Genomic DNA, 16,581 nt, shown 5'->3' with positions numbered 1-16,581 from the left:
CTTTAAGTTAAAAAACCTAGCTTTTAAAATTACATTATTTAAAATTATTTTAAAACTTAATTAAAGAATAAAGAAAAAAAATATTGTAATAAATTTATTTTTAATTAATAATTAAATGACAGTTGAATTAGAAAAACAAAAATTAAACAATCAATTAAATGAAGATTGCTAAGTCCAATAAATGTAATTTTGATTAAAAAATCGTTTTTAAATATTAAAGCATATTTTCATGTAAGAGAACAGTTTGTTTTTACTTCCATATTTATTGATTCAATGTTTGAAATGTTGATTCTGAATATTTACATTGGTGATAAGCAACCTTTTCTGATGCATGTCATAGGTGAGCTTTGTAGGGTTGCAATGGGTCACATAGAGTTTTTCTTATTGGCTTTAATCTTGTTGAGTACTAATATACTTCATAACAGTTATGAAGTATGTTAGTATTCAGTAAGTATATGTTATTTTAGTAGGTTCTAAAATAATATATGCCAGTGACTTACAAACTAGTAATATATAGTTTACTTTCATCTTTTCACTGGTCAAGTTTCAATGTTCTTTGTCATAAATATCAGCTTATTTAGAGTTGCATAATGGCACAAGGAAGATGGCAGAAAAATAAAATTATAGTGTCAAAGCTCTTGGGTCACATATTAGGATCTTGTGGGCCATAGATTGCTCATTACTGATTTACATGGTAATTGTATTGATAGTAAAATAGCATTAGACTTCATCAAACCCTAGTGATTCAAATACAAACAAAGAATATACCTGAACAGTGTTAAACTGAAATTACACAAGTAAAATGTAAATTGAGGGTTAGATATACAGTAGAGCCTCGATTATCCGACCCCTGATTAGCCGACACCTCGGTTAACCAACCATCCTAGTCGGCAAATTTCAAATGTCTGCTAGTGATGTGGCGCTACAATATTTGGCTATGTCTTGGCTACTTTAATATTATTTTTACGTGTTTTAGCTAGCAACACTCATTCCACCATGAAAGGGAGCCAGTATTTAAACAAGGCTTAATTTTCCAATTTTTAACGATACAATAGCGACGATTATTATTTTTAAAAATTTTTGTTAGGCTTAACATCGATGAAAATTCAACGCGAAGTAGGTTAATAGTGATATACTAATTANTAACCACAACTTGTGGTTAACATAATTGGATGTGTCCAGTGTAGTGGTCAATTCGGCCACTATGAAAAGTCTGATGGTTCCAATCAATTGTTCTAATTGTTGAATCATATTCACCATTCATGTAGGTCGAAGACATACTGCTGTCCATCAACTCGATGGCTTCTACAATGATCTTCTATTGTCGTTGTATTCCAAGAAGTTTCCGGAGTTGTTTCACGTAGCTTGGGCAGTGCTTATCCATTGAGTTGTGATTTACCTCTGTTAGACTGTTTCTTACACAATTTATGCATGTTGCTGGCCCCTCTTTGACGCAATCTTTATAGATGTGAGCACCGTTACAGTGACTACACACCTGTTCCTTTTCTTGGCATTCTTTCGCAAAATGTCCGAAGTTCAAACACTTAAAGCATCGTATCACTGTTATGTGGTCGTAAACTGTGCACCTAACCCATCCTATGTACAATTTTTCTTCGTTTATTAAAATTTCTCTGATCATGGGTGAAACCTCCATTATCCAAGTCTGTAGTGTCGAGTCTTTTTGAGGAATTGAGTATTTTATTTTTATCTGCTTCTCTACAAATGTTTCAGATAAGTTCTCTGATAAGCACATGTTTTGTTCGTACATTTTATGTACGAGCTCCTCTTTTTCAATATCCTTTGGGACGGAGACTATTTTTATAGTTGGCAGTTTTTTCTTCCTCTCAACCGTTTCCAATTCTTTAATCTTATCTAATTCTTTTTTCAATGTTGTCATATCTTCTGAACTTGTTAATTCCACTACCACCCCTCCATCTTTAATCATTCTCATCTGTTTGACACCAATATTTATATCTGTAGGGTTGACATTTTTAACCATTATCTTTTTGATTTCTTCAGATGTTTTCTTCTTATTTTTACTATGAACCAATATTGAGTAACGGGGTGTTGGCGTAGGAAGAGCAATATCTGCTTTGTTTTCTCCCCAATTTAAGTATTTCGCTGTAACTTGTATTTTGTGTTTGCGCACTAATCGGTTTAGAGTAGCTCTTATTTAATTCTGTTATATCCCCTTGCACTGTCGTTATTGCATCTATAGTTTTCTTTGTATTCTCTGTAATTAACTGTTCTAGTTCTCTTTTTATATCAGACCTCTCCTCCTCTTCACTTTTCCCCGTTTCTTTCATTTTTCTAATTTCTCTAATTTCCTCTCTTAATTGTTCAACCATCTGAAGTGTTTTTTCATTATTTTGCTGTACAATTTCTTTTATTTCCTCTTTTAGATTCCCTAGGGAATCTCTATCCAACCTTGTTGTTGATCCTATCTCTATAATCTTTATCTCTGCTAATTTAACTATTTTCTGTATGGAATTCATTATTATATTATAATGATCAGGAGTTGACATCCTGCCATTTCTATTATCTTCGATGTAATCTTGTAATTCTTCTATAATATTACTTGTGTCTTTGTTAAATTCTTTTATCAAATCCTTCCTTTTTTCATCCATAATTTTAATTAAAACACTTATTTTAATTTATCTTATTAAATAAAGAGATAATTTATTTTATCCAAGTCACTTCCTGTTTACTTTTAATATCGCCAGATGGTCTGGCAAATAGCAACAGGTGTTCCGGTCAATCACCGTTGCTATAGTAACGGCCGTTATAAAAATCGTTATTTAAAGTACAGTGGTGGAAAAGCTGATTTTTTNCTCCACAGGAAAAAGACATATTCAACAACAAGGACCTCTTGCGTCATCTCACCAAATTCATCAAAAACACCGGGAAACTAGCAATCCCATCGCAGAGCAGTGAACAATCTCAGACCAGGAATAACCTACCTGTTGTTGAGGACAATACAAGCGAGGACATCAGTGATGAAAGTTTCACCAATAGCGAAGAGGATCTCTGAAACGAACTGACCACCATGTAGTTAATGTTTCTCTGTTAGACGATTGTAACCATCTGTTCCTATAAATGTATCAGGACCAATTACTATGTAAATTCTGTAATCTGTATTAGGCAATGTTAGCCAATTTTTATATCTATTTCTGTTTTACTTTTTAATAAATGCAGTGCCGCAGCCCATGGATCCCCACCCTTGCCTTCCTTCCCCTCCCCTTTTTAATCTAGTTACTTTCACTTTTCTTCTCACTTCTTTTCCTCACTATAGGGCTAAGTTTGTCTTGAACAGACAGCTCTCTACTTAACTTTATACTTATCTTATCTTTTGAGCTGGTTAGGTCCCCTCCATATTATTCTCTTCATCAGAAATATCAGAACTCACTCATGGATTGAGTCTCCGATCTCTTTGATTTAGAGAGGGTTGCTTTCAATTTTTGTTTGTTCAGTGGGTTCTTATTAGCCTTTCTAGAACCCACATTTCTGGTTGTTACCTTGTTTTAGTTACAGGGGTTTTGGTCTTTGTGTTTGCCGTTTCTTTTGCTTGTGTAGGTGGGATCAGTAAACATCTTGCATGGCGAGTAAGAGATTCACTTGGTGATACAGAAATATCTGTTTGAACTCCACACGTTTTTGTGGATTTCAAAACAGAAGCAAATGTTTTTTGTTTTAATGTTGTAGTTTGAGTAACCATGCGGCGGGCATATGGTTATGGTATATTATTTGTGGTTTTTACTCGTTGAATCTCCTTTTCCCTCTGCCATGCAGGGCATTTCCTTGAGTAGGCAGGATGGGCATCTTTACAATTGACACAGCATGGAGAATTGGTGCACTCGGTACTCTCGTGACCTTCAGTTCCACACTGTGCGCATGTGCTTTTCCCACGGCAGGATGTTTGTGAATGTCCAAATCGCTGGCATTTGAAGCAACGCAGCGGATCTGGAACATACGGATGAAGTGGGCAGTGTAGATAACCTGCTGTGATAGCACATGGCAAAGTTGGTTTATTAAATTTAAAAATTAAGTGTTTAGTAGGAATTAACTTGCCATCTCAACGGATCGAAATTCGTCGAACAGCAGTGACACCTTAGTCTGAGAGACCAATCTGAATATCTGATTCATCCTCAGACATCAGATCGGTTTCAGATATCACACCACGTGACGAGTTCAAACTCTTATGTGGTGTGATGGTGACTTGTATGTCTCCTATAGACTTCATTTTCAAGAGTTTTTCTGACTGTTGAGGGGAGGCTGCTTCCACAAGTAGATCTCCTGACCTCAATTTTTGAATTTTTTTAAGGTGCCCAATGTTCGACTCAAAAAGTTTCTGGATTAATAAAGGAGAGCATTTAGACAAAGGTGTTTCTCCTGTAGCGTGAACAATAAGGTAGGTTGGTTAATTGGAGGAATTCACCTCCTTTGGTGGCAGTGCATTGGTAGATGTTTTAGATTTTAAAGAATCCATGTTTAGAGATAATTATTCAGCTCCTAGTGACCCCACCCACCATGGGGCTCAACAAGGAGATGCCGTCACATGGAAGACTCCCATAGACCGTCACACCAGGGTTTCCCAGGAGCTATACCCTCACGATGCAGTCAAGAAGAGCACATCTTGTCTGACGTGTCCGCCCAGTCTGCATCAATCGGTTGACTCCAAGCCGAGGTCAAGAATGACTCAACAACCAGCCGATTGACTCAAACGGATCCTGATTTGGGCCTTCCGTTTATCCAAAGCAGCGGCCAAAGCAGTGTGTTGGGGACGTTATGTTGCCCCTCAACTACCAGGATCCCCCTCTCTGGCATACGGGACACCACGCACGGCAAACACGTGGGTGGGCGTTCAGATCCCAGGGATGGTAAAGAAGAATTACTAAACCGTCTCTGGGAGGTCCCCTCACCACGGACAGGAACCCACATCGAGGGGCAAAATATCAGTGACTTATTACGTTAATAGGTCCGGTGTGACCAAGGAAGGGGGTGTGAGACGATTTAATTGTCGCATCCCACACCTAATTGACAGATCTGCAATCATCAACCATGAGAACAAGAGAGGGATCATCCGCCAGGGTAACCTTGGATGGTCACCTTACAGAGTTCAAAGCGAGACCTGCTGACACTCCACTAGAGGGTGCGGCTGCTGGGACAGCTGCATCTTCTCCTAGACAGAAAAATAGACATTAGGTAAAATTTACAAGTCCATCATCCAGGAAAAAGCTTGACCCGACTCTGGAAGGGAATGGCCCAGACGGAGATGTTCTGTGACACCAAAACTTGAAATCGCATCCCTGGCAACAGACCAGGGTCCAATAGTATTGCGAGGGACCAGCATTTGGATCAACCATAATCTCGGGATTTCAAGAAAAAAGTTATAAATGCCCGAAATCTCAAGGACACGGGAAAGTTGAAAGATAACATTCCAGTCGACTCAGCTCGAAACTGTAGAAGCAAAGGCTATGGAACTAAGTACAGCAGAAGAGTTTATGGAACAAACTTCCCGTTGCAGAATTCTTCACAATCTGAATTAAGAAATTAACTTCCCAACGGAACATCGTGAACGCTGTGGTCTTGTGCTACGTGGACCTTGCTACCACTTCCTCCTCCAGCCGCCAAAAAGGAAAACCCTCTACAACTTATGCAGGAGAACCTTTTCCGTTGTCTCTCTCACTTGCCCCTGGGAAGGACTATCCATCACTTGGTAGGATACCTTATTGAAGAACAGACCAGTGTTACTATTGTAAGCATGTTTTATATCTAAATAAACATGTTAAATTTGTAAATACAGTCTCTGTGTGAGTCTCTCTGCATCTAGCAAATCACTACCCCCATACAGAACAGGCTTTCTTGCATCATCCTGACAGATCACGGGCAAAGCGAATGTCGTAACCTTTAACTGAAAGGGCAAACCACAACCTCACAGAGGTGTCTCCTCACAAAAAATAAAAGTACACTGTCTCATCTGGCTGAGTTGCAATGTAGAGGCGATGGCACCAACTAACACTGGCAATCCATGCAGAGAAACTAGATGCAGAGAGACTCACACAGAGACTGTATTTACAAATTTAACATGTTTATTTAGATATAAAACATGCTTACAATAGTAACACTGGTCTGTTCTTCAATAAGGTATCCTACCAAGTGATGGATAGTCCTTCCCAGGGGCAAGTGAGAGAGACAACGGAAAAGGTTCTCCTGCATAAGTTGTAGAGGGTTTTCCTTTTTGGCGGCTGGAGGAGGAAGTGGTAGCAAGGTCCACGTAGCACAAGACCACAGCGTTCACGATGTTCCGTTGGGAAGTTAATTTCTTAATTCAGATTGTGAAGAATTCTGCAACGGGAAGTTTGTTCCATAAACTCTTCTGCTGTACTTAGTTCCATAGCCTCTTCAGATAGAAGAGGGCTGGTCTGCTGATTAGCAGGTTACCCCAACTAACCAAAAACAGATGAGGGTGCCTGCAGACACAACACAACAGGTAATCCAAGACAAGATGACACACACATTGCACAAAACTAATCCACAGTGTCTAGTCAGCAGATGTAAACACAGACACAAACACTGGTACTCCAAAATGCCAAAATAGTTGTCTTCACTAATGGCTGACAGGGAAAGCCAAGATGGTGGTACTCCAAAATCCAACACTTAGATACTTAAAATCACTAGAAAAGTTATGCTTAGGTTCAATATGCCTAACAGCTGTGCTAGGACTAAAATAGCCCTAACCTCCTATACCTAAACACTAGCAGACACTAAACCTAAATTTAGGGTTAAGCATTTGAAACACTAAAAACAGTTGAGGAGCTCAGAATAACATGTCCTCTCTCCACTAGGTCTGAAGACACTCTTCAGTCCTACCCATCACGTGAAACTGTCCTCAGAGATCCAGGTCTGGTCCTGGTCTATGGAACATAACCTATAATGCTATTCTCAGTTAAATGACATCGTGCCTCCTGACTGCTGAATACAGGGTTATGCAGATGACACAATTATCCTAGCTTCACACAGGAACATTGAATGCTTACAGGCAATGTTCCCTTTAACCCGTTGGGACTTTTTCTTTAGACCCAAATGCAATTCGAAAATTTTTTTCGTTTTTGAATATTAAAAAAAAAATATCATTTGAATTGAAAAAAAATTTTGTTTTTTATTTTTGTGAATGCACCTCAGTTGGTTCCTAAATGGCATCTTTCCCTCTGAATAGCCAACTTTACAGGGCCTGCAATGGTGGCTTCTCTGCATGACGAACTATCATGCTGGAAAGCTGCCATTCGTAGTTTAGCATCGGTTAGTGTTTAAAAATAATTTAAGGAAAGAAACATGACACAACATAAAATGAAAATAAATTTAATGACGAAAATAAAATTAAGAGTTATTTATATGAAAAACAATAAAATATTTACAAATATACATCATGATTAAATTCTATATTTGATTACATTTGTAGGGTTTTAGGATTTGGAAGATGGTGGGGTGGGACAACCCCCTAAGACAACATGACACAACATAAAATGAAAATAAATTTAATGACAAAAATAAAATTAAGAGTTATTTATATGAAAAACAATAAAATATTTACAAATATACATCATGATTACACTTTCCATATTGTACAAAACATATCTATAATTAAAAAAGATAAAAAATAGAAAAATAAAAATAAAATTTAATTCACAATTTAAAAAAAGCAATTTATACAAAATAAAATATAAAATAAAATTAGAAATTTATTTTGGTATGATAGATTTTGAAACAAGGCGCCGGACACAAGGCCACCTTACAAGATTCGCACTGGTACCTTGTTTCCCGTCGAATTTTTTTTCCTTTGTCATCACGTTTACTGCAACAAACGACACAGCATCTGGTTGGAGCAACTTTTTTGTCCGTCGGCGGAATAAAGTCCGGGAAATGTTTTTCCGTAAGTCTAAGCGGACTCGGAATTCTCGTCTGACCATGTTTGCTGGGCCTCGTTTCGGTGTGATACATTGTTATAATGCGTTCAATGATGGTCATTCTAAATGACAGATGTGTTTTTTCTCCACCATTTTTTGTGTACAAAACATATGAATTATATAAAGAAATATCTAACAATTGAAAGAATATTTTTTTGTAGTATTTCTTCCCTCTTTTTCTCGCCACAGTATAATCATGGAGATGCTGATCTAAAAGGTCAACACCTCCCATAGTGTTGTTATAGTCAACAACAACTTGTGGCTTCATTACAGTTTTACCAGTACGTGTTTCATTACTCACCATTCTTGGACTGTGGAATGTAGAGAGGAAAGTGACTGTTCTTCTGTCGTGCCATTTTTGGATCATCACTTTACCTCTCTGCATTGCCACAGTCTCTCCTTTTTTTAATTTCTTTTGATGTAATATCTTTGGAACATCTTTCCGTGTTGTGCGTAATGTTCCACAACAATCAGTTTTGACCGTTATAAGATAATCTGCTAAATGTGGGGAAGTATAATAATTATCCGTAGTTAGACAATATCCCTTGTCTAACAACGGGTCCATTAATGTTAACACAACTTGAGAGGTATATAACAAATTTGCGTACTTTTGGTTTAGGCAAGTGCCTTTTCCAGTGTAAATAATAAATCTGTACAGACATCCAGATTTCGATTTGCATAACATAAAAAATTTGACACCGTAACGAGACCGTTTCAGAGGAATGTACTGCTTCCAGGAAAGACGGCCTTTGAACAATAGAAGGCTCTCGCCAACACTGACGTTTCGTTCGGGGGTATAAAAACTGGAGAATTTTAAATTAAGATTTTTTACTACTGGCCAAATTTTCCAAAGTTTTGAATTCTCATGCGTTTCAGGATTATAAGTGGTACTGTCTGCAAAATGCAAATTTTTTTTTAATATCCATGTATCTACTTTTAGTCATTAGTTTACCAAAAATTGGGATGTTTATAAGATCATTCCTGGACCAGTACATTTTCTCAGATGGTTTGTATAACAGTCCTTGTAATATACAAATCGCCAAAAATAAGTATATTTCTCCGACTGTTACTGGCTCCCACTGATCCCTAGATGACCGTGCCTGTTGCATTGCAAACTTATTTGTTTCAGTTACAATAAGGTTGATTAGTTGCAAGTCAAAGAATAGCAAAAAATATGCCAACGGGTCAAAAACATCCGTAAGAGTAAATTTAAATCCTAGATTTCCCCGAAAAGTAAATCGCGGAGGAGGTGGAGGAGGACTATCCAAATCTAAATCTACCCAGTTTCTGGCAGAGGTGCCATCTCCATCGTCGCTGTTGTCTGACGACATATCTTGGCTAATAACGCTGATGTCTGAGTCACTTTCAGACAGTTCTTCGTATTCAAAATCTGAATCTGACATTCTGNTTATTATATGAACGATTATACATGTGTTATTTTTTACGTATTATGAAAGTACCACAATAATCCGGAAGTACTTTGTTTTTTAGAAAGACTTATCGCTGGATGATTCTGTAAAAGCGTGTATAAATATAAAACAGTATGAATTTACATATAAATTTACTAAACTGAGGTAAAAATAATGATTTAGGATTGATTGTACATGTCTAGCTGAGAAGGAATGGCTTTTTGCATGAAAATGTCCACCCTACAAACCTGAGTTGATGCTTATTCGTTGAAGGAGAGCCAATTAGCTATAATATATCAATTATAGCTCAACAGGCATTTGAATGAAGGTTTCTTTCATCCAATAATCAAAAGAAGAGTGTTCAATAGATGTAACATGGGAAGGAGGTGTTTTGTAGAAACTGTAATAAAGTCTATAGTGATTTAAGCTTTGATCTGCTTTCTTGTATGTGTTTTTTGACTGTCTCAACCAATAAATGTTTTGTCACCACCTCCAGGCAATAAATATTTTGCGAAAAAAACACTGTTTTCTCCCAGTGTAAAGTAATTAGATATGAGGAGGCAGATAATTGACTGATAAAGTTGATAGTCAACTTCTTTTACACTTTCTGTCTATGTTGATATTAGATCAATGAATCAGCCACCTGTGAAAAGAGTGGAGCTCAAATTTCTGCTAAGTGCCATCCCACTCAGGCTACAATCATGAAATATGTATACAATTGCTATAAAATTTCATGTTTCTATCGTTTTTAGCTCTAATTAGTTAATCTGTTGTTTTTAGACAGTATTTAGGTGAGTATACATTATTTTAGAACTGTGAAGTTATAATTTATTTGGGAAAGTGAACCTTTCCCCTCGCTGTTTCATAGTATGAGAAAATATGTAAAGAATCGCATGTGAAATTGTGTAGTACAGTTAATTCTTGTAAAAGTTGTCGAAATAATATAAAAATAATGTTTTTTATACATTATTGCTAAGAAAACTTGTGTTGACTTCGACCCTCAGATGACTCATCCACTCCCCTCCAAGGAGAGTAATTAGAGAAGTAGTGTAAATAATGGCAATATCTTCTCACTTGCTGTAGCTAGAAGGCTGTGGTTTGTTTTGTTTTCAAACAAAAGATGTATGTGACTAATAAATCTACGATATTTTAGCGAATTTATATAGGTAAATATATTATTTTTTGCTTTGTTCGAAAATTTATATTTTTTTATTATAATTTCACATTCGTTATAAACAAAATACAAAACTACTGTAAACTGTAATATGACTTTGCTAGAAAACAAAAAAAGACTGAATGTAGCGAGAATTTGAAGCGAGATACCACATTTGAAACAATACTTGCATCCGTAAAAGTGCTTTTCCTGCAAAACATAGTGTTTTTGATAGAAGAATGCCGAATTTTTATAAAAATTCTGTATATGAATATTTTTTATTAGCTTATTATCAGAAAAAGGTTTTATCTNTTGAGAACAGCTGTTTGTCGAAGCTAGCGGGTTATTTCCAAGTAAGTTTCAAGGGAAGATAGGTTTCTACACAGATGTGCATCAGTTACTGTATGCACACAAATACATCACGAGAATATCGGTGATTTGTGATGTTTCTATAGGAGATGACCAAAAAAATGGTCAATAACAAAAGCTTCTATTGGATGTATAATTTTGAACTTTGCTGAGGTCATAGAAAACATCCAATAGAATACAAAATAAGCTTCTTCTGTAATATATCAGGCATAGGACGTTTAGAAACGATTATTTAATACTTGCCCGAGATATCTCAGGATATGGACTGCGCAGCTGCACGCACAGCCTGAGTTATCTCGGGATTGGGGCTTAAGGGGTTAAACTATTCCTACTGTGATTGTACCGATTGCAGCAAAAAACTAAGTGAAGTGGTGTTTGTCCTCATGAATTCCACACTCGCATTGTGGATTGTCCCCAAGGTTATAAATCTGTGCAAGTATTGCTTAAAGTTGCCATGTCCTGTAAGTAGCTGAGTGAGGGTGTTACTATGGTATAAGTAACAAAGAATTGCAATAGTGTCGATTTTGGGTTGAATGTGTTGGTAAGCCTACCAGTGGTATTATGGTCCAGCTGTCTTGCCAGAGAATGATTTTGCTTCTTGATATGATTGCTGATGTATGAGGAAGGAATGTAACTGAAAATACTAGTGACTGAAGACTTTGCAGCTTGTTTTAGCAAGACAGTCAGTGGTCTTGTTGCTGAGAACTTCTCATTACCCAGGACCCTTTGGAAATCTATTGTAATATTGTTATTGAAGTGTGTGAGAATGTGGTGTATGAGATGAACAAATTTTAAGTAGACTTCACAATCCTGTGTAAAGCTACGATCAGAATGTACTGTCAGAATAAATGCAAAGTGTCTTTTGTCCTTCCTATGCCTAATGTGAATTAAGCTCATGTAAATAGCTAAAGTTTTTGCCTGTGCTATTGAGCAGTGTGTACTATGCCTAGAGAGAAGCAAGTGTTGTGAAGCTAGCTGTTTAACCTTTTGCTTCCACCATCTTGTTTACGTTCGTCTTGAGTTCCCTCCATAGACAATATAGGTCAGTCAGGCGATATTATTTTAAAAATTCACCAAAAATCAAATTATCATTATATTTATACGAAAAAATTACCTTCATTTATTAATGTCTTTTGTTTTAAATACAATATTTTTCAATACATTGTATTAGAAAAATTTATAAGAAAAAATTGCCAGTAAATAAAAAATACAATGTCAGAACTGAATGGCATAACTTGAGTATTTATAACATAAATAAACTTATTATAGTGATATTATTTCATAAATATGCTATAAATGAAATAAAAAATTCAGAAAATAAATAAATTAAGATTTTTTAAATAAACAAAATACCACTTGGAGAAAAATATGTAAAACAGACGATAGACAAGATAGTGCCGTCAACTGCTGACATCTGTTGTCAATAAATTTTATAGAAATCGATCTTTACTAAGGTAACGACGAATCGTTACCCTCGTAGTTTGGTTTAATGATGGGAATAACGATCGATGAGTACTTTTGGAAGCAAAGGGTTAATGAGAGCAGCTATTCTTGAAGGGTACAACTGACCTTGCAACCTGCACCAACTCATTCACACGCATATAATGTTTCATCATCTACTCGCATTTGTATCCCTTAGTGGGCTCTTGAGAGCACTCACTCCGGGGCACAGATGGTAATTAGCTTTCCCTTGCTTTGTTTCAACTGTCAGTAAATAGCTCTTTCAACTTTGTATTTTAATAAAAAATTTGATGTTTAAAAAACCAATGGAGTCCTCAAAAGTTAAAACAAGATTGTCTCAAACTTTTTTTTTCAAATTAGAAGCCAGGGCTATAATGAACATCCAAGCCCATTAAATGCTATATATAGGATTAGACTGATTATTTTAAGTAAGAATCCTGATATTTCAGAGTTAAAAGTAAATACTACAGATCGAAGACAAGAGGAATATATTATACCCAAAGTTTTAAAGCAAACACACACAGAAGTAACAAGTAAAAATACAGACCGATAAAATAAATGTAGAGCTATCTTTTCTTCCAACATATCTTCAGAAAACACTACTTGCAATCCAGACTTTAACACAATCTCTGAAGAAACTTCTCATAATGCTCTCGAGTATACAGCAGGATATGTTGTCTATAAATATAAAGAAAATCTCCTAAATTTGGATAATTCCGCTAGCAAAATTAAAAATCTCCATAATTATAGCATTCCAGCATGGATGCAGCATTTATCTTATGGAGAGCTTATTATATGGCTAGCAACAATTATAGAATGGATTAAATATTTCAAAATGTATCATAGTCAATCATATAAAAGAGGCGCCAGAATATGTCAGTGGAAACATAAAAACAAAAAAGTGTTTGTTTGTTAGAGTTTTTTTGGCACAAAAGCCGTACAGGCTATGATGCGCCATGCCAAACGGTGAAATTTCAGACAGGTTATATATACATAATCTATATATATAAAAATGAATGTGTGTGTGTGTGTGTGTGTGTGTGTGTGTGTGTGTCCTTCATGCATTACCACACTGTTTATCTGATTGGAAAGTTTTTTAATACACTCCTGCAAAGGTTTTTGGCATAGTACATTTATCCTACGATAGATGGCGCGCGTGTATATGAGCATTTTACGGTATGTTCGATCGATTTCAAATTCTGAAGACGATTTCCACCTCCAAAAAATCTCTCTATATATGCATTTGTAAACTGTTATTTATGATATTTGTAATAATTTTTGTTTAATCACTTAATTAGCAAAAAACAAAAAAAAAATTAAAATAATGTATTCGCTCGAACTTTGTTAAAACCTTAACTGTACCCCAAACAACAACCTAAGTCGTAGGAGCAAATTCACCTATTTTACCGATCTAAGGATCCCCTTTTCCAAATTTTAATATCAACTCAAAATAATTTAAAAAGACAAATTACAATAAAACAGTTTATTATCCAACTATCAGAAATTTCACAATATGCCAAGGAAGAGAGGAAGGAGCAATTAAATAATTAAAATTGTAAAGTATTAAAAAATATATATAAAAATGGGGAATATCATACTTCTCCACCCTTTAGTTTTCGGTGCCAAGTGTCGCGATGAGGCTCGGACCTTTACAATGTTTACATATATTAAATGAAGAACTTAGTCAAAGCAATCAATGAATAATGATTGAGAACTATCCCATAGCAAAGATGAGTCACGTCAACGCAATGATGATTCTACGAAGGTTTGACGTCATAATAAAAAAACACTGTCGATAAATCATCACCCAATGACGAATTTTCTCATGCCAGAAGTGTTTAAAAAGGGAGCTCCAACCAGAGAAAGGAGCAAAAAAAGAAGTGAAGAAAAGAGAGAAAGTCACAGGGAGCAAGAGAGAGAGAGAGAGAGAGAGAGAACGGACGAGCACCAGAGCAAGAGTACCTCAAGAGAAGACGAATAGTGAGTTAAATCGATTTCAATTCTCATAATCTTTCAAATACTGATTTTTCCCATTTTTCTCAGCAAATTTGCGAGCATCGTCAACAGTTATGCCACCCAAATGTCAATCGATTGGTCGATCTACATCTCAAGCACAAAAGAAAAAGGCATTACGAGCTTCAGAAACAGATGAGGAACAGAAAGAAAGATTAGAAGCCAATCGAGTACACACTGCGTAAGCCCACTCAAATGAAACAATTGACCAACGGGGAGTAAGACTGGAAACCAATCAAGAACGCACTGCTCAAGTCTGCTCAAATAAAACAATTGACCAACAGGGAATAAGAGTGGGCACGAATCGAGAATGTAATGTTCGATCCAGACGGACACTGATTTGAATCTTGCTGCGTTCCATTACGATGCTGATTATGTCTTCATCAAAGTGTTGTTATTGAAAAAATGGACAAGTTATGCAAATTTTGCCGTGCATTGAAATCCAAGAATGAAACACCAGGAATGTGCTGCACAGGTGGAAAAGTGAAATTGCCAGAATTGCATTTACCACCCGAACCATTATCAACGTTGGTATCAGGTGACACAAGCCAGTCGAAACATTTCTTGGCAAACATACGCAAGTACAATTCATGTTTCCAAATGACATCGTTCGGTGCAACAGAAATCATACGTGACAATTATATGCCAATGTTCAAAGTGCAAAGACAAATTTATCATCGTACTGGATCACTCCTACCACTGCCGGATGCAAATCACAAATTTCTCCAAATTTATTTCATGGGAGCCAGTGATGAACAAGTTGATCAACGTTGTCGATTAAATACCGGCACTAATCAAGAAATTGTTGCTGCATTACAAAATTTATTCGATCAGCATAACAAATTAGTTCGACTGTGCAGGACAGCCCTCGAGCGAATGTCAGCTGATGATTATGTACTTGTGATTAGAGCTGACAAAACACCAGCTGGCCAACATGAAAGACAATACAACGCACAAACAATTAATTAAGTGGCGATTGTCATAGTTGGCAAAGAATTTAACTCGCGTGATATTCGTTCTTCATCGCAGAGATGGTAATGTTCAGCGAGTCTCCGAAACTCATCGCTCATACGATGCATTGCAATATCCAATTTTATTTTGACAAGGAGATGGATATCATTTCAACATCAAAACGAGAAATCCACAAACAGACCAATAAGAAAGTCAGTGCCATGAAATACTATTCATATCGATTGATGATTCGTGAAAACACAGACAACCACATTTTGAAATGTCAGAAATTATTCCATCAATACATTGTCGATATGTATGCAAAAATCGAGACCAAACGACTTCTTTTCATTTGATTGAATCAAACCAAGCTGCGCTCTGAAGAATATATTAATTTACGTGATGCAATTGCTACTGATGGCAATCCTAATGAACTGGGGAAAATGGTCATATTGCCGGCTACATTCACAGGAAGCCCACGGCACATGCATGAATATGCACAAGATGCAATGACTTATGTTCGCACACAGGCCCGCCGTAAGCGGGCGTGCAAGGCGTGCACCGCACACGGGCAGCAAATCGAGTGATCGGTCACATAATAATTAGTCATTGTCATAATACCTACCCTACTGTATAGCATAAGAAATGTCTTCACATGGAGAAAAAAAATCCGACTGGCGCGCAATTACTATATTCTTATTTATATTATAGCGTTAACAGCGCCTTTATTGGCATTTATCAGAATTAAGATGCAATGCGAAACGTCTGTTGGCAGGTTGAACCATCTGGCGGGCACCTGAAAGCCAAGTACCAATAGTAGTGTTGTATGACAGAAGTTGACAGGTTTGACGAAAATAGGGAATCCCTACAGAGCTTCCTTCTCAATTTGTACTTGTATGTATTCGAATAGTTCTATTGCATATCAAATTGCAATTATTTTGTTAATAATTCTTCTGACATGGGTCAAAGTATAATTAATAATATTTTAACTTGGTTAGGATTTAAATCTAAAGCTTAAAGTCGATTCAAGTAGTGAAACAGACATTGACAGTATTGATTTGTTTAATGAAATCAATACTTTAAAGTTGCATTTTCCAGAAAACCAGTGTAATGATCCACAAACCCCATTACAATATCTTTTTACTAATGACTTAATTTCAACAGTTCCAAACACAGCAATAGCACTAAGAATATTACTTACATTGCCGGTTTCAGTTGCATTTGGTGAAAGGTCCTTTTCAAAGTTAAAAATTATAAAAAA

The 16,581-nt window shown here is 36.3% G+C and overlaps 3 pseudogenes; 1 reads left to right on the top strand and 2 right to left on the bottom strand.

The window, feature by feature from the left end:
• Window positions 1-3,413: 3,413 nt before the first annotated feature.
• On the bottom strand, window positions 3,414-5,570 carry LOC111637943 (annotated as a pseudogene).
• Window positions 5,571-7,557: 1,987 nt separating this feature from the next.
• Window positions 7,558-9,362, bottom strand: LOC111637950 (annotated as a pseudogene).
• Window positions 9,363-14,059: 4,697 nt separating this feature from the next.
• On the top strand, window positions 14,060-15,688 carry LOC111637942 (annotated as a pseudogene).
• The last annotated feature ends 893 nt before the right edge of the window (window positions 15,689-16,581 follow it).

Source organism: Centruroides sculpturatus, unplaced genomic scaffold (assembly GCF_000671375.1).
Source record: "Centruroides sculpturatus isolate CEXI.00-Female unplaced genomic scaffold, Cexi_2.0 scaffold716, whole genome shotgun sequence".
Taxonomy (NCBI): domain Eukaryota; kingdom Metazoa; phylum Arthropoda; class Arachnida; order Scorpiones; family Buthidae; genus Centruroides; species Centruroides sculpturatus.
Note: the sequence above shows the minus strand (reverse complement) of the source record. Positions and strands in the feature narration are given on the sequence as shown.